The following is a 23,017-nucleotide window of genomic DNA, read 5'->3' on the forward strand; positions in this document are numbered from 1 at the left end:
ATCTTTAAATCAAGATGAGATGTCTTTTGAAAAGAGCTGCTCCAGCTCAGCTAGCAGGCAGGAGTACCTGAGTGGAAGTCTCTGGCTTGGGATGCAGGCTTTGATGATCACTCAGGTCTCTCCTGGCCTTCAAGTCTATGAATTTCATTCTAGAACTGGGGCAGCATGAGTCATCCTAGCTCTTCCCCCAGACTGCCACCGGCTTCCCTAGAAAGTATGGAGTTTAACCCTTGCTATAAACTGGTTCTGTACCTGTCACTGGTCTAATGTGTCAAAGGCACCAGGCCCTTTGGCTCTCTTATTGAGCTGTAGATTTATGCATGGCACACTGTCAGCATTCATGATTTCCCATCAGCCTGCAAAGAGGACTTCCCCCAGCACCTGATTTTTGAGCAAGGTTCATCCAACCAAACAAGGGGTGAGATGGTAAATGACACACCGTTCCTGTGAACTAACCGCTGTGGTCACTGAACAGGGTGGAAACTAACAGGGGCCAGGTCTGTACCGGGAAAAAGTAGTCTGTAAGAAAGGATGTTAATGAGCCCTGTGTTTAACACCGCTTTGCGCCTGGTGGAGATGGGGAAATCCTGTCCACAAGTGGGCTCACAATCAGGTTGTGGTCAGTCCTAGCATCCCTGCCACTTAAGGCAATGGGGATATGCCCCACAGAGCAGTACCTGAAGCAATGATGTGAAGGTGCTTTGGGTACCCACTTCTAGGCAGCCTGTGGGAGTATCCTTAATAGAGACCTTTAAATCTCTAGTTACAGCATGACTCTCCTAGCCCCCATCCTTCCTGCTGAACACCAGAGGCCAGAAGTCCCTTTGGAACTCAGTAATGCTGTTTCTTCTTTGACCAGCTGGGACACTGCAAGGCAAAACCCTCCTGGCAAGCTCGGGAAGCCAGGGACAGAGCCCCAACACAAAGTCTCCCACACACAGGCTTTCAGGCTCTCTGTCTCCCTCCCTCTTCATTTTTATTTTCCCTACAAGCAGCCTCAGTGGCAAAGGAGCCAACACAGGTAACTTATCATTTTCAGAAATGAATGGGTAGCAAAGCTGAGAAATCCAGCTGCACGGTGCCACAAAGGAAGCTGCTTCCTGAGCCACCAGAGACACATTGCAGACAAGCTACGCTTGCTCTGAAAAGTACAGTGGAAAGCTGAACATTACTAGAACCTGCCTGATGCCACCAGGAAGCCTGTTACCCACATCCTGTGTGTGTTCGTCACATCCCTTTGAAAGCTGCTAACTGGAACTTTTCAGCTGTTGAAGGATTGTCTTTGAGCCGCTGAAGAAACTGGGCAAAGAGAGAACAGGGCCAGCGTGGCTTTTTCGCTATTCATTCATTTTAATACAGGAAAAGCAGAGTGAGTCATCTCGAGTGTGTATCTCCCTCTCCGCCGCTCAGTCCCTCTGCCAGGATTCTTATTGCTGATCATTGACCTAATGCTCCTGTTGATCCACAATCATTTCACTGGAGCACTGAGTCTGCTTTTTTAAATAAAGCACCTTTATCTATTTTTTGGCTTAGCTGGTGTTGAGCGAAAGGAATTGAGATGAGGAGGCAGACTCTCTCTTGTGTGTGCTAGTCCTGTGTGGAGCCTGCGATATCCAGCCCAGGGCCTCTTTATCCCCATTTGCACAAGAAAATAATAAGTGGCAACATTGTATGAAATGTGCCCAGAGTCACTCACAGGCATCCTGCCAGCTGTGTGCTCCAAACATCCTGTGTGTAACAGGAAGCTTGTGGATGGCTGGAGGGGGTTGGCTGATTTCTACTGAAATGAGGGCACAGGATTCTTGGGATTTCACTTGGAAAACCCATTCCACTGAGGGTGCAGCCCATGGCCACCTACCACAGGGTGGAATCCACCCAGGCCAGGGGCATGAACACGAGCAAGCAGCAGAGTCCTTCTGGGTGGGGTCAGTGACAGAGGGTGGCAGGGGTCAGACACTGATTGTGCCTTCCAGGAGCCATGCTGTGGGGGCTGTGATGGCTATAAGGGCCAGGTGCTCCAGGCAACTCCAAACACACTGGAGAGGGTGAGAATGAACAGGTCACTTGCACCAGCATCTGCACAGAGCACAGGAACTTGCTCCTGCAGAGAGTATGTGCCAGCAGCTGTGGCCAGGGTGTCTGGCACTAGGGAAAGCAGGCACAGACCCAGTACCAGCTGGTAATAAATAAGGCACCCATCAGCTGGAGTGTGAAAAACAGTATTAAGTACAGGTATTAGGTATCTCATGTCTACTAGGGGGCAGGTAGCATGGCCTGGGGATAGAACACTGAACTAATACTCAGGTGACCTGGCTCTAGTCCCACCTCTGCCAGTGACTTTTTCTGGGTGACCTTGGGCAAGTTACAGCCCCTCCCTGTGCCTCAGTTTCACCAGCTGTGATAATGATACTGACCACCTTGATAAAGTGCTTTGAGATCTATGGATGAAAATCACTGGATCATGTTATTACTATGCTCTGCTGCTAGCATGAGTGAAAAATTGGGGAAGTCCAGGATCTGTCAACTCCATAAGGTCCCATCCATCCCAAACCTCCCTACTTCCTTCTAAACCCTGGCTCTGCCTCCTCAGACAAGTATCACCCACCCACCAAACCACAGCCCTGCCTTCATTGCAGTGCTTTACTCTGCCCACCAGCTCTTTCCCGCACCCAAAAGCCTTGCTGCCGCCCTCCCCTGCTGCGTTCCTACTGAGAACAGTGCCCCCAGGTGGCTTGTGTCTTTGAAAGTCAGAAGGCCCATGGCACAGCAGAGGCCAGCATTCAGGCTCTGGAGGGCAAAGCAGCTGGCACCAGGGTGTAAGATAAAGCCCCCCACCCCTGCTTCTTATTGTACTTCTCCTTTCTGCCCACTTGGCCAGGGCTCAATTCCACAGGACATTCAGGTGCCAGGCCCCCAGCTCCCACAGTGTGTGATGGGAGCAACATCTGCACTTTCATTTTAAAACAGAGATGAGTCTAGTTATGTTTACAGCAGAAGTTCACAAATGTGAAGCGAGCATAAGCTCACATGATGCCATCTACCTGAGTTTGCAGGTAGCCTCCAGTGGGGAAGAAGCAGTGGCCAGATAAGGAGCCACCAACCAAACAGTAGAGTGAACCTGCTTTTGCCTCCCCTGACTTGCAGCAGGTTGTCCTGTTGATGGGGGCCTCCACTTGCGGAATGGGCCTGGGTAGCTCATCCCATCCAAATCTTGCCCTGTGCATTTTGTATATGCTACACTCATTACTGCCAGCAGTGGGGCAGGAGCGGGGAGTATAGTTTAGTGGAATGGGCACTGGGCTGGGAGTCAGGAGTTGTGGGTGCTCATCCCAACTCTCACCTGGCCTGCTTGGGTGACCTTGGGCAAGTCTCTTCACCTCCCTGTGCCTCAGTTTCCTGCCTGCCAGCTGTGCAAAGCAGGCGTGAAATACTGCCTCTCTGACTGGGGACCACTGGATGATCTATGCGTGTAAAGTGCTAGATAAAAGCTGGTGGTGGTGGTGTTCACTGCCCTGCATCTTGTGTCATCATTCACCCCCCTGCAACCTGGCTATAAAGTACCCCCTGAATTTTGTCTGTCATAGGCCCATTTTACTCCACCTTTACATTAGGCTTATTGCCTCTACTAGGGCAATGTCAGGTTTCCTCTGCTTTGATCCATCCTGGGCTGTTCCCCCAAGCCCTGTTCTGTGTGTAAGTGGACAAAACTCTTCATCCCATTTGATGTGATCATATAAGAAGAGGACCCGTTGTTAATGGCTCTTGAATAGGTCTGATCCTAATCCCCATCTTCTGTTTTAAAACACCCCGGCCTCTAATTTAGTACAGACCCCACACTGCTCCCCTCTCCTTCTGAAACGCCACTTTGCTTCTGGGTTCCTTCCAGGGTGGGGCACCAGAGGAATGTCCTGGGTTTAGTTCTGGAGGGCAGGTGTTCGTAACCAGCCCCCTGGAAAAGCATGAAAGGGTCACAGTTCCCTGCCCCCGTATAATGTAGGCTTCTCCTGCTGCTGTTTCTCTGCTCCTGCGTAAACTGTTTGATTCCTGAGTTACAGCTGGAGGTTGTTACAAATATATATGGCAGAATCATGGTGTTGGATCATATTAAAGAAGTTCTGTATTAAAATTACAAATGAGTTTGATTCCTCGTAGTTTAAATTTCAGGGTATTTACTAATTAAGAGCTCTCTTGGTTTTTTGACTCTTGTTTTTACTGTTTCTCTCCCTCTCTGTGTGAAACTTGCAAGCTGCTAATTGTGTTAGTACAGCCTAAGACACAGTCTGTTCTCAAAGCAATGCTTTGTAACAACAACTACTCACAGAGAGAGAGAGAGAGAGAGAGAGAGAGAGAGACTCAAAGTGATACTTTGTAACAACAGAAACAGCACCCAGAGACTCCCTGCCCTTTTGTTGTAATTATCTCGCTTTGTTAACAATTGTGATTAAAATATAGAGGATGTATGTGGATGGATGCTTGGTGTGGATAATAAATGAATGATCAGGGAGGTGCCAGCCTAAGAATCCAGTGTTGATTGGCTGAAGAAGACGTCAAGTGGAAACAACCAGAGGACCCCCAGAGGGCAGACTGGAATCCACCCAACAGCCTCAAGAATGAGAGAACCGAAGAACTTTGGGGTCTGATTTTGCAAACCAACTTCCAGGAGCATCCGATGAGCATCTGACAAGGCCCTGCTCCCTCCTTGTGTCCAGGCCACTTGGCCAGTGGCTTGGCATGAGCAACTCTAAGGCTGGTAACTATGATAACAACCTTGCAGAACCTGTGTGTGTATGAATGAATGAATGTGTGAATAAATATGAAATTGAATGGAATGTTATGGCTATAACTAACTGCTTATTATGATTCTTTCAATATTCACAGTAAATGTGGCATTTTGCCTTATTCCCTTTAATAAGATCCTGCTGGTTTTTATTTTATTGGTATAACAATGGTAATAAATACGGCTAAAGTCACAGGCTTTTTTACAACCAGCAAGCTCCTTTGGTAAACCCAGCCTGGCTGGCGGTGGAAAAGAGGACAGTTCTCTTGGGGCAATTAAAGCTTTCTCCTGTGCTGATCCTTACTCAGCTCAGAGTTTCTTCTTTGCAGCTCTCCTGTCTGTGACTGACGTTTGTCCAGCTGTAATCAGCACAACCCCTGCCCTGATGACACACCTCTATTTCCCACCCACAGCCAGTCTGGCCTAGCCTCCGCCTTTGGTGTCTTGTGTCAGCACCACTGTACAAGAGAGAATTGCTGGGTGTGTTTATGCTTTTAACAGTCCAAAGCATTGATCTGCCATCATTCAATAAAACCTGCACCCGTCTGCTCAGCCTTTGATGCACTCTGCCCCCTGAGGGGCTAGACCAACGCAAGGGTTGCCAGTGGGACACATTAATGCCAAGACCTCATCCCTCCCCTTCAGCAGAAGCACCCCAGAGAGGACCAGTTAGGAGTTAATGGAAAAGGCAGCTCCCCCATCCACTGCTCCTTTGGAGGAAGCAATGCTCTCTCCCTGCTCCTTCCTGTAGTGAGCACTCCACACCTGTTCCAGTCCAGTTCTCCATGCAGCTTTCTTGGAATTATGTCTCCTGTGGGTTGGAATGCCACCTGCGTGCTGACCGGTTGCTTCTCTGATGCATTCCTTGTTGCTTTTCTAGCTTATTTTGCTTCCTTGTCTCTTTGGCACATTTTCCTCACGCACTTTAAGAGAGACAAGAAGCTGAAGGAAGGATGGTTCAATAGATAGCACACAAGCCTAGGACTCGAGAGCCATGTTTGATTCCCTGCTCTGCTGTGATTTGAAGTGGGAGCCTGGGCAAATCACATAGTCCCTCTGTGCCTCAGTTCTCCATCTGTACAATAGGAATAATAGCAGGGCCCTAATTCACATGTGTGCTGGGAGGGTAAATATGGTACAGCTCATGAGATATTCAGATAGGATGGATATGGGCAGCCCTTACGAGAGTCTTAGCTAGATAACTTCCCTTCCAGTACTATCCCAATGTTCTTGGGGCAAAGAAGCATTTTAACCAGGGTAAACCATGCAGTCTGAGACCTGGGAATAGCAAAGGGAAAGGAAAGAAAAATTCTCTGTAAAAGCAAAGACCTTTCTGGAGCACAAGCAGGTAGAATTTCAAAGTGATTCTACTGAGGAACATCAATTACTGAATGGGGTCACTTATTTTCTGCTGCGGTATTTAAAACTGGTGTCAGGCGGCTCTGGATTGTCCCTTTCCATTAGTTGGGTGCGAACATTTTATAGTACGTCTACACAGGGAACAGAGACCCATAGTATGCCTATGACTGGCCCGGGTCAGCTAACTGAGACACTCAGGCTCTGGGGCTAAAAATCGCTGTGTAGATGTTCTGGCTCATACTGGAGCCTGGGGTTTGGAACCTTCCTCCTCACAGGTCCCAGAGAGACTGAGACAGATGTTTAGCCCCGCAGCCCAAGCCCTGCGAGTCTGAGTCAGCTGACCTGGGTCAGCCATAGGTTTTTTTATCCCTGTGTAGATGTAGCCTTAGTGGTTAAATAACCTCTTTTTCAGGTACTGCACCATCATTCCCCGCTGCAGATGCATTGTCTTCCTTCCCTGCCAGGAACCATAATGCCTGCAGAGGGGCTGTGTCATGGAGCTTTGTTAAAACATTTTTCAACTCAGTTGAGCCTGGCCACACAAGGGGACAATTAAGTCGGTTCCTGGTGGAGTTGGTTTTGATACCCGCTATCACCTGTGTATGGAAACCACCCACACATTTGGGAGCCACACCCATGAGGCACTGACAGGAGCGGATTTTAGACTCCCGTGGAGCATCAGGGGTGGCAGAGGGAGGAGAAGGAGGGAAGACAAAAAAAACAGATAAAAAGATGGTCTGCATAGACTCAATCCTGCTGCAGCATAGGAGGGCTGGACTAGGTGACCTCTTGAGGGCCATTCCAACCCTGATATTCTATGATACAATAGCTAAGTCTGGCACATTTTCCTCACACGCTTTAACTTAGCTGAGTCAGCACAGTAAGTGCTGAATTGTGGTCATCTAGGTCCAACCCCCTGCTCAAAGCCTGCTAGGTCAGGTGGTCATCTAGTCCAACCCCCTGCTCAAAGCAGGACCAATCCCCAACTTTCCCCATGTTCCCTTTCCTCTCCCCATTGGTGGGATTCTGCTGGCTTCACTGGGTTCCCTAGGTGGTGGAGAGGCTGCAAGGACTCCATCCTGCCCCCAGCAGTTCTTAATGTGGGAAGGGGTAGCTACGTCCAGCATGCTGTGGCTATTTTTGATGTCTGGCCCTTACAAGCCAGCATTTTTCTATGTTGAGCTAGGGACTGAGCAGGAACCGAAAGAGGGGGTGAACTAGGTTGGATTAAAGCCCCCTGTGCCAAGCAGAGGAATGGCACAATGGAGAATCTGGCCCATGGGAGTCCTGGGACAGAGACATCCCTTATGTACCATGTGCTACATTAAGTACATTGTCTAGAGGCCTACACTGGTCAGAGATCGTTAATGAGGAGTCAATGGGGACATTCTGAATGCAGGACAGTTGGTAACTTTATGAGCAATAAAGCATCCTATGGGGTCGTGTGACAGCCAGTCCAAAGCAAACATGACTGTGTGGCTCAAGTTTGGCTCTGTCCCTTTAAGCCCTAAATTCTTCTGACAAGAGCTGATGAAAGCCAGAGAGAGACCCATGCCAGCAGCAGCTGTTGCAGAGAAGCAAGCCCCAGGCAAAGATGCATGAGGCTGAGACAATGGTGCATTGGGAGTGGTATTTTTAGAAGTTCTCTGACCTGCTGACAAGTCTGGGACCAGAGGGCTGGAAAGTGGCAAATGTAGCACCATTATCATTGGCAGCAGAGCTGCTCAGTGCACCAGGCCAAATCTAAAGCATGTTAAGAGGGGATCTGCATGAAAAACGGTTGAATTTCACTCAGTTCTGCCACCGATCAATCAATGACAGGAGGACAGTGTAATACAGAGAACAGCACAACACGCAGCTGTGGGAAACAACGTAGGGATTCAGAGAGAGAGAACTACATGGAAGGGACCAAATTGAGCCAGGAGCAGCTGACTGGATTAGGGTAACAGTATCACTTATTGTGTAGTAGCAAGAGGCTCTGATGGTGCTGGGCAATGCACATACACTCTCTGCCCAGAAGACCTTAATCTACATGGACAAAGGGTGGGAGGGAAAAGAGACTTGCCCAAGGATCATACAGCAGCAGAGCTGGGACTGGGACACAAGTCTCCGGACTTCCATGCTAGGATCCTATCTACCTGATTGTGCTGCCTCTTAGGTGAGAATGGGAGTTTGCTTGATTAACTTCTCAGGGTGCCTTAGCCCTTGCCTCAATGGCAGATCACAGCCATTCAGTGGATGTGTGTAAATAGGGGTAGCTCCCTTGACAGTGTCAGGGGCTTGGGAGAAGCAGCTCCCACAGATGAGTTCCCAGAAGCAGAGCATGGAACTGTTGCCGTAGCTGCCTGCTTGAGACACACCCAGCCTGCGGGTCTGCAACAGGCGCCTGATAGACAAGCAGGGCAAGGAACGGCAGGCTAAGGGGTGCGCTTGGACAGACCTCATGTTTGGGTGGCAGAGGAGGAGGCACTAGGGCTGGAGCTGGCCCCAGGGAGCCTGCACGTGACAAGGAGTCCCAGGGAGGAGGAGGGACAGCTCTGGTGGAGAGTGAGCTGGCGGCAGGGAGTTGGGTTAAAGGGGGCTGCAACTCCCGCATTGCTCCCAGACTTTATTTTCTCTCTCTCTCGGCCTCAGCGGACTAGCTCCCTCACCCACCCTGGAAGCAGTAGTGCAAGTAGGGCAGTACTCTTGCCGGTACTGCATACTGGAGAGATTTTTAGCAGGTACAGGGTACCAGAAAGACTCTGGGCTAGCCCCCACCTCCGGGGGGGAGGGGGAGAAGGGGCTGCACTCTGCTCCTTAAAGGAGCAGAACACAGCTAGGGAGGTCATTCATTCTTTATATGGCTTTAACAGCACAATACATATGCTAACTGAGGTGGGGGTGATGACTCATCGGTGCAGCACCTCCTGCTGGTTGTCTAGGGAATCAGCACTTCCACAGCAGAGTGCCCTCTGCTGGCTGGTGTCTCACCCACTGCTTGCCCCCCATGTCCCTCCCATACTCCGGTGCCTGCTCTACATCTGGGTTCTGCCCCCCAGAAACAATCCACAGTCAGGGTCTCCCCATCCAGGGGAACCCCCAACCCTCTATCCCCACCTTAGCTCAGTGGCTACTGCCAGTCATCATCTAGTCCCTGCTCCCTGGGGCAGACTGCAGTTTGTCAACCACACATCATCAGCAAGGCTGGTTGGACCAGCCACCTCTGTCTATCTAAGGGCTTCCCCTTTGCAGCCTGAGTACCCTTTTGTAGGCCTTTGACAAGGCCTGCAGCCTGGGGCTTTGCTAGGCTAGAGCTCCCCAGCACCACCCCACCCCGCTACACTAACAAACAAACAAAGGCTTTGTTTAAGTTTGTTATCATATGTATTGTGCTGTTAAATTGGTCAGGAGTCCTCAAGATGGGAGTTTGGGGAGGGAAGGTGTTTAAACAGTGTTTTTGATTCTGTTTCTCCGCATTGGTCTGAATTATCCATGACATCCGTACTGCATCACATCAAGTCCAAATCATTAGAGGAATCACTCTGCTTGCACTGACCAGAGGATAAATGGATTCTGATGTCAGCCCAGTTCTGCAGCCTGACAGGAATCAGGTTTTGTCCCCAGTGTACACAGAATTCTTCTTTGCAGCCAAACTAGTCTAACATGCATTTTGCTGACTGGAACTGGAGCAGCAAAACAAAGAAAACAAATGCCTCATTTTCCAGCTTTGTGGGTGAGAGAACTATAAGTGAAGATTATAATGCCAGACACTGATGACCTTAAGCCATCTGCCTCAGGAGTCTGCCAAGAACTTTGCTGAAAATATGTTCCTCATCTTAGCAACGGAGCTAAGACTTATCACACATCTGCCCACCTTTATTCGAATGACGCTCCTTCTGATCTGACAGCTCAGGCATTTTCAGTTTCATCTAGAACAATTTACAAACTTGGAACCTAATCCTGTAAACCCTTAATCACTTAATCAATCCCATTGAACACAATGGGACTATTTGAATGACTATGGACCACTTTTTTGGTAAGAGTTTCAGGAGTCTGTTCTGTTCCTATAAAGGAAGTTGAATCTCCCACTCAAATGCAACATTTGGGTACAATATCATAATGCAGTTTAGGATACAGTTCTACTTAAAATTTGTCTTTTAATAAGTCATATATATGTTGAAATGGCTATTCATCCAACTCCCATATTCCATATAAACAGACTGAATAAGTGAGCATGATGATGTTTGTATATATCAGGGGTCGGCAACCTTTCAGAAGTGGTGTGCTGAGTCTTCATTTATTCACTTTAATTCAAGGGTTCACGTGCCGGTAATATATTTTAACGTTTTTTAGAAGGTCTGGCTCTATAAGTCTATATATTATATCACTAAACTATTGTCGGATGTACAGTAAACAAGGTTTTCAAAATGTTTAAGAAGCTTCATTTAAAATTAAATTAAAATGCTGACCTTATGCCCCTGGCCAGCTCAGCCCGCGCCAGCCTGGGGTTCCGTTCACCTAGGCCAGCAGCAGGCTGAGCGGGGCCTGTGGTCAGGACCCCGGCTGGCAAGGAACTGGCAGCCAGGACCCCAGACCGGCAGCTGGCTGAGCGGGGCTGGCAGCCGGGACCCCAGACCGGCAGTGGGCTGAGCGGCTCAGCTCGCTGCCATTCAGCCCGCTGCCGGTCTGGGGTTCTGTCCACTGGCTCCTGCCAGCCAGGGTCCCAGCTGCCAGCCCCGCTCAGCCCGCTGCTGATCTAGGATCCCGGCCCTGCCCACACAGAGTGGGTACCTACTTTCTCCCTGGTTCCAGCCCATTCTCTTCCTCTCTCTCTGCACTGAGCACAGGGCTGGGGGTGAAGGAGCAGGCTGGGGGTTGGGGTGTTGGGTCTGGCCAGGAGCTAGAATGAGGGAGAAGGCTCAGGGTTGGGGCAGGAGGTTTGGGTGTGAAGTGCTTACCTGGGCAGCTCCCATTTGGTGCAAGGGGTGCAGGTAGGAATGTGGGGTGGGGGTGCAGGAACAGGGGAGCTCCTGTTTGGTGCTCAGGGTGGGGGCGAGAATGTGGGAGGTGCAAGAGTCAGGGCATGGGGTGGGGGGGCTGGGTATGTGTGGGGGGTGCAGGAGTGAGGGCAGGGGGCTGGGGATGTGTGAGGGGGCTCGAGCCAAGGCTGGGGTCATGGGGGGTGCCAGGGTCAGGGCAGTGTGGGGTGTAGGGGTCAGGGCAGAGGGCTGGGGATGTGGGATGTGGGCTAGGGTCGTGGGGGTGTCTCCAGCCCCCTCCCCAGAGAGGCTCATGGCAGGGGGCTGGAGGGGATATGCCCTGATTCCACCCCTCATTCCCCAAGGCCCCGTCCCCACCTCTTCTCTGCCTCCTCCCTGGAGCAGCGAGCGCGCTGCGGCTCCACTTCTCCCCCTCCCTCACCAGGGCCATCAGCTGATCAGCGGCAGGGAGGGAGAGGGGGAGGGGCAGGACCCCAGCACAGCAGGGGAAGAGACGGGAAAGGGAGACCTTGCCTGCCCTGAAGCAGCAGCCGGCAGGACCAAGCTTCTTCACCCTTCCCCCCGCAGGGGACGGAGAAGAGCAGGCCAGGGTGAGATAACTGGTTCTGTGGATGAAGGGAAAGCAGTGGACGTGCTGTTCCTTGACTTTAGCAAAGCTTTTGATATGGTCTCCCACATTATTCTTGCCAGCAAGTTAAAGAAGTATGGGCTAGATGAATGGACTATAAGGTGGATAGAAAGCTGGCTAGATTGTCGGGCTCAACAGGTAGTGATCAATGGCTCCATGTCTAATTGGCAGCCAGTATCAAGTGGAATGCCCAAAGGGTCGGTCCTGGGGCCGGTTTTGTTCAATATCTTCATAAATGATCTGGAGGATGGTGTGGATTGCACCCTCAGCAAGATTGCAGATGACACTAAACTGGGAGGAGAGGTAGATACGCTGGAGGGTAGGGATAGGATACAGAGGGACCTAGACCAATTGGAGGATTCGGCCAAAAGAAATCTGATGAGGTTCAATAAGGACAAGTGCAGAGTCCTGCACTTAGGACGGAAGAATCCAATGCACCGCTACAGACTAGGGACCAAATGGCTAGGCAGCAGTTCTGCAGAAAAGGACCTAGGGGTTACAGTGGACAAGAAGCTGGATATGAGTCAACAGTGTGCCCTTGTTGCCAAGAAGGCCAATGGCATTTTGGGATGTATAAGTAGGGGCATTGCCAGCAGATCGAGGGACATGATTGTTCTCCTCTATTCGACACTGGTGAGGCTTCATCTGGAGTACTGTGTCCAGTTTTGGGCCCCACACTACAAGAAGGATGTGGAAAAATTGGAAAGAGTCCAGCAGAGGGCAACAAAAATTATTAGGGAACTGGAACACATGACTTATGAGGAGAGGCTGAGGGAACTGAGGATGTTTAGTCTACGGAAGAGAAGAATGAGGGGGGATTTGATAGCTGCTTTCAACTACCTGAAAGGGGGTTCCAAAGAGGATGGATCTAGACCGTTCTCAGTGGTAGCAGATGACAGAACAAGGAGTAATGGTCTCAAGTTGCAGTGGGGGAGATTTAGGTTGGATATTAGAAAAAACTTTTTCACTAGGAGGGTGGTGAAGCACTGGAATGCATTACCTAGGGAGGTGGTGGAATCTCCTTCCTTAGAAGTTTTTAAGGTCAGCCTTGACAAAGCCCTGGCTGGGATGATTTAATTGGGGATCGGTCCTGCTTTGAGCAGGGGGTTGGACTAGATGACCTCCTGAGGTCCCTTCCAACCCTGATATTCTATGATTCTATGAAGCCCATTATCCTGAACGTGTGCCAGCCAGTCTGCCCTCACTGACTAAAAGTGCAGTCATGCCTGAACAGCTAAAAATTAACCTTGCCCTTTTAGGTTAAACCGAGTTATGTCACTGGCTCCATCTCTGTTGTTACATAACAGCCTTGAGTGGGCCTGACAGTTTTAAAAAGCCAGTCAGCTGCAAACCAGCTGAGCGGCGAACAATGGAGAGGCTAACAGTTGCCTGGGGAGAGCCCACTGAGGCTTTCATCTTGCCAGCTTCTCTGAGTAGTTACTACAGCACCAGAGGAAGCTCGTAGAAGGAAGGTAATATGGATGGGGAGCATTCAGCTGTTGTGACCTGCACTGGATGTGCCATGTCTGTCTTTCTTCCACAGGACAGAAGCTACTTTGTACCAGTGCAAGCTGGTCTCCATATTGGAAGAGAAGGTTCAACGTCTGAAGCAACAGGTATCGACCCTGCGTTGCAAAAGAGAAACTGAAGTTTTCCTGGACAGACGTCAGGATATGCTTCTATGGGCACAACATTCTGAAGATTCAGAGCAGGCTGCACAGCAAGGACAGAAGGACGGTGAAGAAATTTGGCAGCATGTGACCTTCAGAAGAAGAAAGGAGAGCATTCATGTACCAGCAATGCAGATACAGGTAAGCAACCGTTTTCATTTTCTCTCCACAGGTACTGGAGAATGGACTAGATGATACATCTGAGGGAAGGGAGCAGAAGAAGATTCCACCGATTGGAAGGCATGAGATGCACTGTCTTAGGGAATGGAGTTCCACGACCACCGCTACCAAGAGAAGGAGGAGGGTGGTGGTGGTGGTCGCGGATTCCCTCCTCAGGGGGACTGAGTCATCTATCTGCCGCCCCGACCAGGAAAACTGAGAAGTCTGCTGCTTGCCAGGAGCTAGGATTCACAATGTGACAGAGAGACTGCCAAGACTCATCAAGCTCTCGGATCGCTACCCCTTCCTGCTTCTCCACGTGGGCACCAATGATACTGCCAAGAGTGACCTTGAGTGGATCACTGCAGACTACGCGGCTCTGGGAAGAAGGATAAAGGAGTTTGAGACACAAGTGGTGTTCTCGTCCATCCTCCCTGTGGAAGGAAAAGGCCTGGGTAGAGACTGTCGAATCATGGAACTCAACGAATGGCTACGCAGGTGGTGCTGGAGAGAAGGCTTTGGATTCTTTGACCATAGGATGGTGTTCCAAGAAGGAGGAGTGCTAGGCAGAGACGGGCTCCACCTAACAAAGAGAGGGAAGAACATCTTCACAAGCAGGCTGGCTAACCGAATGAGGAGGGCTTTAAACTAGGTTCACCAGGGGAAGGAGACCAAAGCCCTGAGGTAAGTGGGGAATTGGGATACTGGGAGGAAGCAGGAGAGGGCAGGGCTCCTGCCTCATACTGAGAAAGCAGGACGATCAGCAGGTTACCTTAAGTGCCTATACACAAATGCAAGAAGCCTGGGAAACAAGCAGGGAGATTTGGAAGTCCTGGCACAGTCAAGGAATCATTATGTGATTGGAATAACAGAGACTTGGTGGGATAACTCCCATGACTGGAGCACTGTCATGGATGGATATAAACTGTTCAGGAAGAACAGGCAGGGAAGAAGAGGTGGGGGACTTGCACTGTATGTAAGAGAGCAGTATGACTGCTCAGAGCTCCGGTATGAAACTGCAGAAAAACCTGAGAGTCTCTGGATTAAGTTTTAAAGTGTGAGCAACAAGGGTGAAGTTGTGGTGGGAGTCTGCTATAGACCACCAGACCAGGGGGATGAGGTGGACGAGGCTTTCTTCCAGCAGCTAACAGAAGGACTAGATCACAGGCCCTGGTTCTCATGGGTGACTTTAATTTTCCTGATATCTGCTGGGAGAGCAATACAGCGGTGCACAGACAATCCAAGAAGTTTTTGGAAAGCGTAGGGGACAATTTCCTGGTGCAAGTGCTGGAGGAACCAACCAAGGACAGAACTCTTCTTGACCTGCTGCTCACAGACCAGGAAGAATTAGTAAGGGAAGCAAAAGTAGATGGGCACCTGGGAGGCAATGACCATGAGATGGTCGAGTTCAGGATCCTGACACAAAGAAGAAAGGAGAGCAACAGAATACGGACCCTGGACTTCAGAAAAGCAGACTTTGACTCCCTCAGGGAACTGATGGGCAGGATCCCCTGGGAGAATAACATGAGGGGGAAAGGAGTCCAGGAGAGCTGGCTGTATTTTAAAGAATCCTTATGGAGGTTACAGGGACAAACCATCCCGATGTGTAGAAAGAATAGTAAATATGGCAGGTGACAAGCTTGGCTCAACAGTGAAATCCTTGCTGGTTTTAAACACAATAAAGAAGCTTACAAGAAGGGGAAGATTGGACAAATGACCAGGGAGGAGTATAAAAATATTGCTCAGGCATGCAGGAGAGAAATCAGGAAGGCCAAATCACACCTGGAGTTGCAGCTAGCAAGAGATGTTAAGAGTAACAAGAAGGGTTTCTTCAGGTATGTTAGCAACAAGAAGAAAGCCAAGGAAAGTGTGGGCCCCTTACTGAATGAGGGAGGCAACCTAGTGACAGAGGATGTGGAAAAAGCTAATGTACTCACTGCTTTTTTTGCCTCTGTCTTCACGAACAAGGTCAGCTCCCAGACTGCTGCACTGGGCAGCACAGCATGGGGAGGAGGTGACCAGCCCTCTGTGGAGAAAGATGTGGTTCAAGACTATTTAGAAAAGCTGGACAAGCACAAGTTCATGGGGCCGGATGCACTGCATCCGAGAGTGCTAAAGGAGTTGGCGGATGTGATTGCAGAGCCATTGGCCATTATCTTTCAAAATTCATGGCGATCGGGGGACGTCCCGGACGACTGGAAAAAGGCTAATGTAGAGTCCATCTTTAAAAAAGGGAAGAAGGGGGATCCAGGGAACTACAGGCCAGTCAGCCTCACCTCAGTCCATGGAAAAATCATGGAGCAGGGCCTCAAGGAATCAATTCTGAAGCACTTGGAGGAGAGGAAAGGAACAGTCAGCATGGATTCACCAAGGACAAGTCACGCCTGACTAATCTATTGCCTTCTATGATGAGATAACTGGCTCTGCGGATGAGGGAAAAGCAGTGAACGTGTTATTCCTTGACTTTAGCAAAGCTTTTGATATGGTCTCCCACAGTATTCTTGCCAGCAAGTTAAAAAAGTATGGGCTGAATGAATGGACTATAAGGTGGATAGAAAGCTGGCTAGATTGTCAGGCTCAACAGGTAGTGATCAATGGCTCCATGTCTAGTTGGCAGCTGGTATCAAGCGGAGTGCCCCATGGGTTGGTCCTGGGGCTGGTTTTGTTCAATATCTTCATTAATGATCTGGAGGATGGCGTGGATTGCACCCTCAGCAAGTTTGCAGATGACACTAAACATGGAAGAGTGGTAGATACACTGAAGGGTAGGGATAGGATACAGGGGGACTAGACAAATTAGAAGATTGGGGCAAAAGAAATCTGATCAAGTTCAACAAGGACAAGTGCAGAGTCCTGCACTTAGGATGGAAGAATCCCATGCATCGCTACAGACTAGGGACCGAATGGCTAGGCAGCAGTTCTGCAGAAAAGGACCTAGGGGTTACAGTGGATGAGAAGCTGGATATGAGTCAACAGTGTGCCCTTGTTGCCAAGAAGGCTAACAGCATCTTGGGCTGTATAAGTAGGGGCATTGCCAGTGGATTGAGGGATGGGATTGTTCCCCTCTATTCGACATTGGTGAGGCCTCATCTGGAGTACTGTGTCCAGTTTTGGGCCCCAAACTGCAAGACAGATGTGGAAAAATTGGAAAACGTCCAGCGAAGGGCAACAAAAATTATTAGGGGACTAGAACACATGAATTATGAGGAGAGACTGAGGGAACTGAGATTGTTTAGTCTGCAGAAGAGAAGAATGAGGGGGGATTTGATAGCTGCTTTCAACTACCTGAAAGGGGGTTCCAAAGAGGATGGCTCTAGACTATTCTCAGTGGTAGCAGATGACAGAACGAGGAGTAATGGTTTCAAGTTGCAGTGGGGGAGGTTTAGGTTGGATATTAGGAAAAACTTCTTCGCTAGGAGGGTGGTGAAGCACTGGAATGCGTTACCTAGGGAGGTTGTGGAATCTCCTTCCTTTGAGGTTTTTAAGGTCAGGCTTGACAAAACCCTGGCTGGGATGATTTAGTTGGGGATTGGTCCTGCTTTGAGCAGGGGGTTGGACTAGATGACCTCCTGAGGTCGCTTCCAACCCTGATATTCTATGATTCTGTGATAACAGATAACAAAACTCCAGTGGGGCATGGTGCTGGCACAGAGGGTCTCAGATACGTGATGTGATTTTTCAGAATCTCTTTTGGGAATAGTCATGTAGGTGAAATAGCTGGTACTTATGATTATGCTATTTCTATGCATGTATATTCATCTTGGTATCTGAAGTTATGAATATTAGCTATGTTTACCACATGTTTGCTCCTGTGGTAATGCCCACAAAAGTATTTAGCCAGCACATGAAGGGACAAGTCAAGTTGAAAGGCCCATTAAGGAACACTTAGCCACAATGGACCCTGAAACATGCCTGTCTACACTTAATGGACTTTTCCTGTGAATGTTCTAACTAGAATATGGGTGGGGGTGATGGACATTTAACTTGCCAATGTGACTGCAAACACCATCTTTCACAGTAAGAACAGATTTCCCTTTACTTGGCACTTTGCAGAAGCTAAAAGGCCCCTGCCTGGAAATATCTCCATTTTGCCTCTTTCCTGCTTTGACCTCTTTCCTGCTCTACCCTGTGGACTATGAACACATACTAATGGGAGCATTCTAACCAAGGGACTGAGGACTTGAAGGTAATCTGGAGCCTTCATATTTCCTTGATGCTTTGCAGATGGACTTATGAGTTGGATATGGTACAGAGACTGTTCTAGCCTCATTGATTGCTGATTTCTCCCTTGCAATGGACAAAGATCAGATGTCTGCTGACTTTCTCACATGAATCAGCAGCATTTGATACCTGTGGTATAAGCAACATAGCCCTTGCTTGAGTGGTTTTGTTCTTTCCTCTCCAAATGTCAAAGTCTGTTCCCATTGAACTCAATAGCAAAACTTATTTCGATCTCAATGGGAACTGGATTTGGCCCCAAGAGATCAGCGTATGTGATTTTGATCCATTGTTAATCTGTCCAGAGACATTCCTCATGCATGTTCTGCCAGGCTGATTTTGAATGCCCCTCCTGTATGTCATGCTGAAGAAAATAAAACAATTTGGGCTGTAGTTCTATCAAGATGCACATGGCACATACAGTTCTATGCCTCTTTTCCACCAAACCCAGATGGCTCAGCGTCTTTGCTTTCCTAGTGCCTGGTAGAGAGCAATACTTAGATAAAGGTAAGCTGGCAGAAGCTTAGTTTGGACATAAGGGAGGCACTGATAGTGTGTTAAGGGAAAGGGGAGTGATTGTCCTTCCCATCCTTCTTTCATTTAAGAAGTTTTCAATTTGGGGTGCTGCTGGATCCTCAGTGACACCTGGAAGTACAGGTGGCACCAGGGGCCCAAAGCATCATTTTAGTCAAATCTTGGACAGGTAAGGGGAGTATCGGAGGGGACGGGGAGAGTGTGGGGGCCCTGGGCTGGGGGTGGGGTGGGGAGGAATCACATGCAGGGTCATGTGGGGAGGTCACATGCCCTCCCTTGTGTCCCTCCTATGAGTGTCCCAGCAAGAAATTATTTCTACTTACAGCACTGGCTGGAAGCCAGGGACAGCTAGGAGAATGCTGCTCCACAAAGGAGACCCTGAGAGATGGCCAGGGCTTGAGGCTGGCAGAAAGGAGAGCTTCCCACTTCCCAGCGAGGGATGCCAGACCTTTACATTGACCTCCATCTCCACAGCCAGGTGAGGCTGAGGGGAGGCTTTAGGGGCGTTCTTGTTGTTATGGCTGAGTTGTGGGCTTTTGAGTAATTCAAGGAGGCAATGTGTAATTGTTGCTATGGGATCAGTTACCCCTTTAATTCGTTACCACTGATTCTCTTGCTCCCCCAATTCTCTTTTGTCCTGGGTTTCTGCCTTTTTCCCTCTGTTGTTTGTTTATCCTTATCTGTTGGACCTTGATTTCATGTACTTACAAAATGTAGTGGCTGAGAGGTCCTAGTGTTTGTCTGTTTGTGCTCCCAGCCACTAGGTGGGCACACTGAGCACTAAGAACCCAAGGCCCATTGGTCATAAGGTGGTGTGGGAAGTGGGGCTACTCTTCAGTGCCCCCTTCAGGGCCACCCATGGTACTGTAGGTGCTCTCCACCTTAGTCTGCAAGGTTAGGTGCCTGCAGGACTGGGTTAACCACTACGCTAATAAGGCTATAGCCTAGGCCCTCCTATTTTTTAGGTCAGGCAGGGGGGCACGGCTGGGGACAGCTGAGGTTTTCTTTTACATAATAAAAGCTGGCTGCCTCCCAGGCTGCAGTCAGAGTGAGATGTGATGTAGAGGCAGTAGTTTGGGGGGAACACTTGCAGGGCTTGACTTTGCACTGTGCCTTGTAGAAAGCTGAGGGTAGACGCATAAGGTGGAAAGAGGTGAGCAGTGTTGCAGTGATCACCCTCATACAGACGAGCACTCCACTACCTCACAGGAAGGAGGCCTAAGAGAAGGACAGTGGAGCATCCCTTGTGCTACCTCTTACTCAGAAGCATCTGTTTGGAGAATTGAGCGTCGCAAGAGTAGAATAAACTTGTTAATTTTATATAAATAAATAATATATAAAGACATATGTAGAGAAATGTTTGATGACTTCTTAATTTCTTTTGCAATATGTCATGCATACTTAGCCCTGGTCTACACTAGGACTTTAGGTCGAATTTAGCAGCATTAAATCGATGTAAACCTGCACCCGTCCACATGATGAAGCCCTTTATTTCGACTTAAAGGGCTCTTAAAATCGATTTCATTACTCCACCCCTGACAAGTGGATTAGCGCTCAAATCGGCCTTGCCGGCTCGAATTTGGGGTACTGTGGACACAATTAGACGGTATTGGCCTCCAGGAGCTATCCCAGAGTGCTCCATTGTGACCGCTCTGGACAGCAGTCTCAGATGCACGATTGTTTGCCGTTGCTCTGACGCAGGGAGGGGCGACTGAGGACAAGGCTTACAGGGTTGGCTTCAGGGAGCTAAAATCAACAAAGGGGGTGTCTTTACAGCAAGGAGTATTTCAGGCAGGACTTCACGGAGGGTTTCAATAAGAAATGGTGCACCTAAGTTATTGTTCTTATTGGAACAAGGTTAGCCTGGCCTCTGATTGATACATGGCTAGATTTACCTCGCTGCACCTTCTCTGTGAGTGACTGCTGTGTGACCTAGAAGAATGAGTCCCCTAGATGGGGGAGGGGGGGAAGCAAATGAATACAGAACAAATCTGGTCTATTTCTTGTTTTGATCCACTCCATCTATCTTTTACATCTTTGGCTGGCAGCAGACGGTGCAGAAGGACTGCATGCCATCCACATCTCATGGCTGCTCGGCAGAAGATGGTACAGTACGACTGCTAGCAATCCGTATCGCCTGCCTGCTCACCATAAGATGGTTCAATAGGACTGACTGCAGGAGAATGACCTGGTCAAGTCACTCCAAATTTAGTCCCTGCGCTCATGTCTGCCCAGGCGCTCGTGGCTGACGTGGCTAGGAGCACCTCGGACACTATGAGAACGGCTACCAGTCGTACTGTACCGTCTGCTGCCACAAGGCAAGGGGTTGCTGCTACTGTGTAGCAATGCCGTACCGCATCTGCCAGCACCCAGGAGACATAGGGTGACGGTTACCTGAGCGGGCTCCATGCTTGCCGTGGTATGGCGTCTGCACAGGTAACTTAGGAAAAAAGGCGCGAAACGATTGTCTGCCCTTGCTTTCACGGAGGGAGGGAGAGAACGGGGGCCTGACGATATGTACCCAGAACCACCCGCGACAATGTTTTAGCCCCATCAGGCATTGGGATCTCAACCCAGAATTCCAATGGGCAGCAGAGACTGCGGGAACTGTGGGATAGCTACCCACAGTGCAATGCTCCGGAAGTCAACTCTAGCCTCGGTACTGTGGAAGCACTCTGCCGAGTTAATGCACTTAGAGCATTTTCTGTGGGGACACACACACTCGAATATATAAAACCGATTTCTAAAAAATCGACTTCTATAAATTTGACCTTATTCTGTAGTGTAGACATACCCTTAGGCCCTTCCCTCCCATTAGCCCTCATAACCTTAACCCAGCCCTGGGCACCTGCATGACACCAGTTTGGCGTCAGCCTCTGACTATCAAGTCCTATGGCCCCACTGTTTTGTTTGTAGAAGTATTTGCATTGAGAAATGCAACTGGAAGTCCATTGCTGATTAACTGTCGGTTCCCCCCAGTTTGGGAATCTTACACTCATTTTTCCATCCCAGCAGGTCTCCCCTGTTCATCTTTACACTGTCCCCTGAGCTTTCATTGAATCATAGAATAGCAGGTGTGACGGGGCAAGGCCAGATGGTGATAGAAAAGTAGTGGAAGAGAGATATATTAGCTCCAGGCTAAACAAATCCCTGGTACCAGGATAAGTGAAATGGCAGCTGCTCCAGGTCAATTAAGACACCTGGGGCCAATTAAGAACTTTCCAGAAGGCAGGGAGAATGCTAGGTTGATTGGGACACCTGAAGCCAACCAGGGGCTGGCTGAAACTAGTTAAAAGCCCCCCAGTTAGTCAGGTGGGTGTGCATGTCAGGAGCTGTGGGAGGAAGTTGCACTGTTGGAGAGGCTGAGTAGTACACACCATATCAAGCACAAGGAAGGAGGCCCTGAGGTAAGGGTGAAGTGGAGCTTGAGGAAGTGAGGGCTGCTGTGGGTGAAGTAGCCCAGGGAATTGTACATGTTATATTTCTAAAAGGTCAGCTAGCATAGCTTATACTATTAGGGTCCCTGGGCTGGAGCCTGGAGTAGAGGGTGGGCCCGGGGTTCCCCCCCTCCCCACCTTTGCCTCCTGATTAATCACTGAGATGGGGAGACAACAGAGACTGTGCAAGGAAGGATAATTTCTCCTCACCTCCCTCGCTGGCTTATGATGAAAATGGCTCAGTAGACTGTGACCCTTGTCTCTAGAGAGAGAAGGGTTATGTGCAGGGTCATGATGAGCCTCTGAGGCTAGCGAAATCCGCCAGGAAACGTGGGACCCATGGAGGCAAGGACAGAGCTTTGTCACAACTGGTGTCAGAAGTGGGATTTCGTACACAGCGTGGCAGAAGAAAGAGGTTTTTTAAAAAAAAGTGCACTGGGGTTTTGGATTTTTTTTTGTTTTGGTTTGTTTGTTTGCTTTGTACCACAATGGAGGAGGTGGTAAGAGCTCTGGTACAAGCCACGGCAGCCCAGCAGGAGGCCACCCAGGTTCAGGCAATGGCACAACAGGAATCTATGCAGCTGCAGCAGGAAACCAATCAATTATTGATGACCCAGGTGACCCAAGATCGTGCCCTCTTGAGAGAGGTAGTGGACCAGCTGAAGATCCTCACCACCCAGGCCCGGGGGTCCGACGGGACATGAACCCTGAGGGCCACTGGTTGTCTGCCAAAGATGATGTCAGGAGATGACGTAGAGGCATATCTCCTCTCATTCGAAAGGACTGCTCAGCAAGAGGTGTGGCGCAGGAGCACTGGGCCAGCATTCTCGCCCCTTTTTTGTGTGGCCCAGAAGGCCTACTTTGACTTGCCTGCCATGGATGCCACTGACTTATACCTGTTTGAAGGCAGAGATCCTAGCACGATCAAGGGTAACAGCAGCAGTAAGGGCCCAAAAGTTCCATGAGTGGAAATACCAGGAGAACAAACCCCCGAGGTCCCAGCTATTTGACCTCATACACCTCGCACGGAAGTGGTTACAGCCCGAGGTGTGCAGGCCAGAGGAGATTTTGGAGACCCTGGTCATAGACCATTACATGCGGGGACTGCCGCCAGATCTCTGCAAATCGGTAAGCCAGAACGATCTGTCCACGTACGACGAGATGATCACACTGGTAGAAAGATGGATGACAGCCAGGGAACTGACCCGACTACCCAAGGAAGGCCCCTTTCGAAGCAAGCACCCGACCCCAAC

General features: G+C 49.5%; 1 long non-coding RNA gene across 1 annotated transcript; it reads left to right on the forward strand.

The window, feature by feature from the left end:
• Positions 1–13,293: 13,293 nt before the first annotated feature.
• Positions 13,294–19,608, forward strand: LOC311528449. Its single transcript, XR_014713604.1, has 3 exons — positions 13,294–13,557; positions 18,653–18,805; positions 19,448–19,608. It is a non-coding gene; the product is annotated as an uncharacterized lncRNA (long non-coding RNA).
• The last annotated feature ends 3,409 nt before the right edge of the window (positions 19,609–23,017 follow it).

Source organism: Lepidochelys olivacea, assembly GCF_965140295.1.
Source record: "Lepidochelys olivacea isolate rLepOli2 genome assembly, chromosome: 11".
In the NCBI taxonomy this organism is placed as follows: Eukaryota; Metazoa; Chordata; order Testudines; family Cheloniidae; genus Lepidochelys; species Lepidochelys olivacea.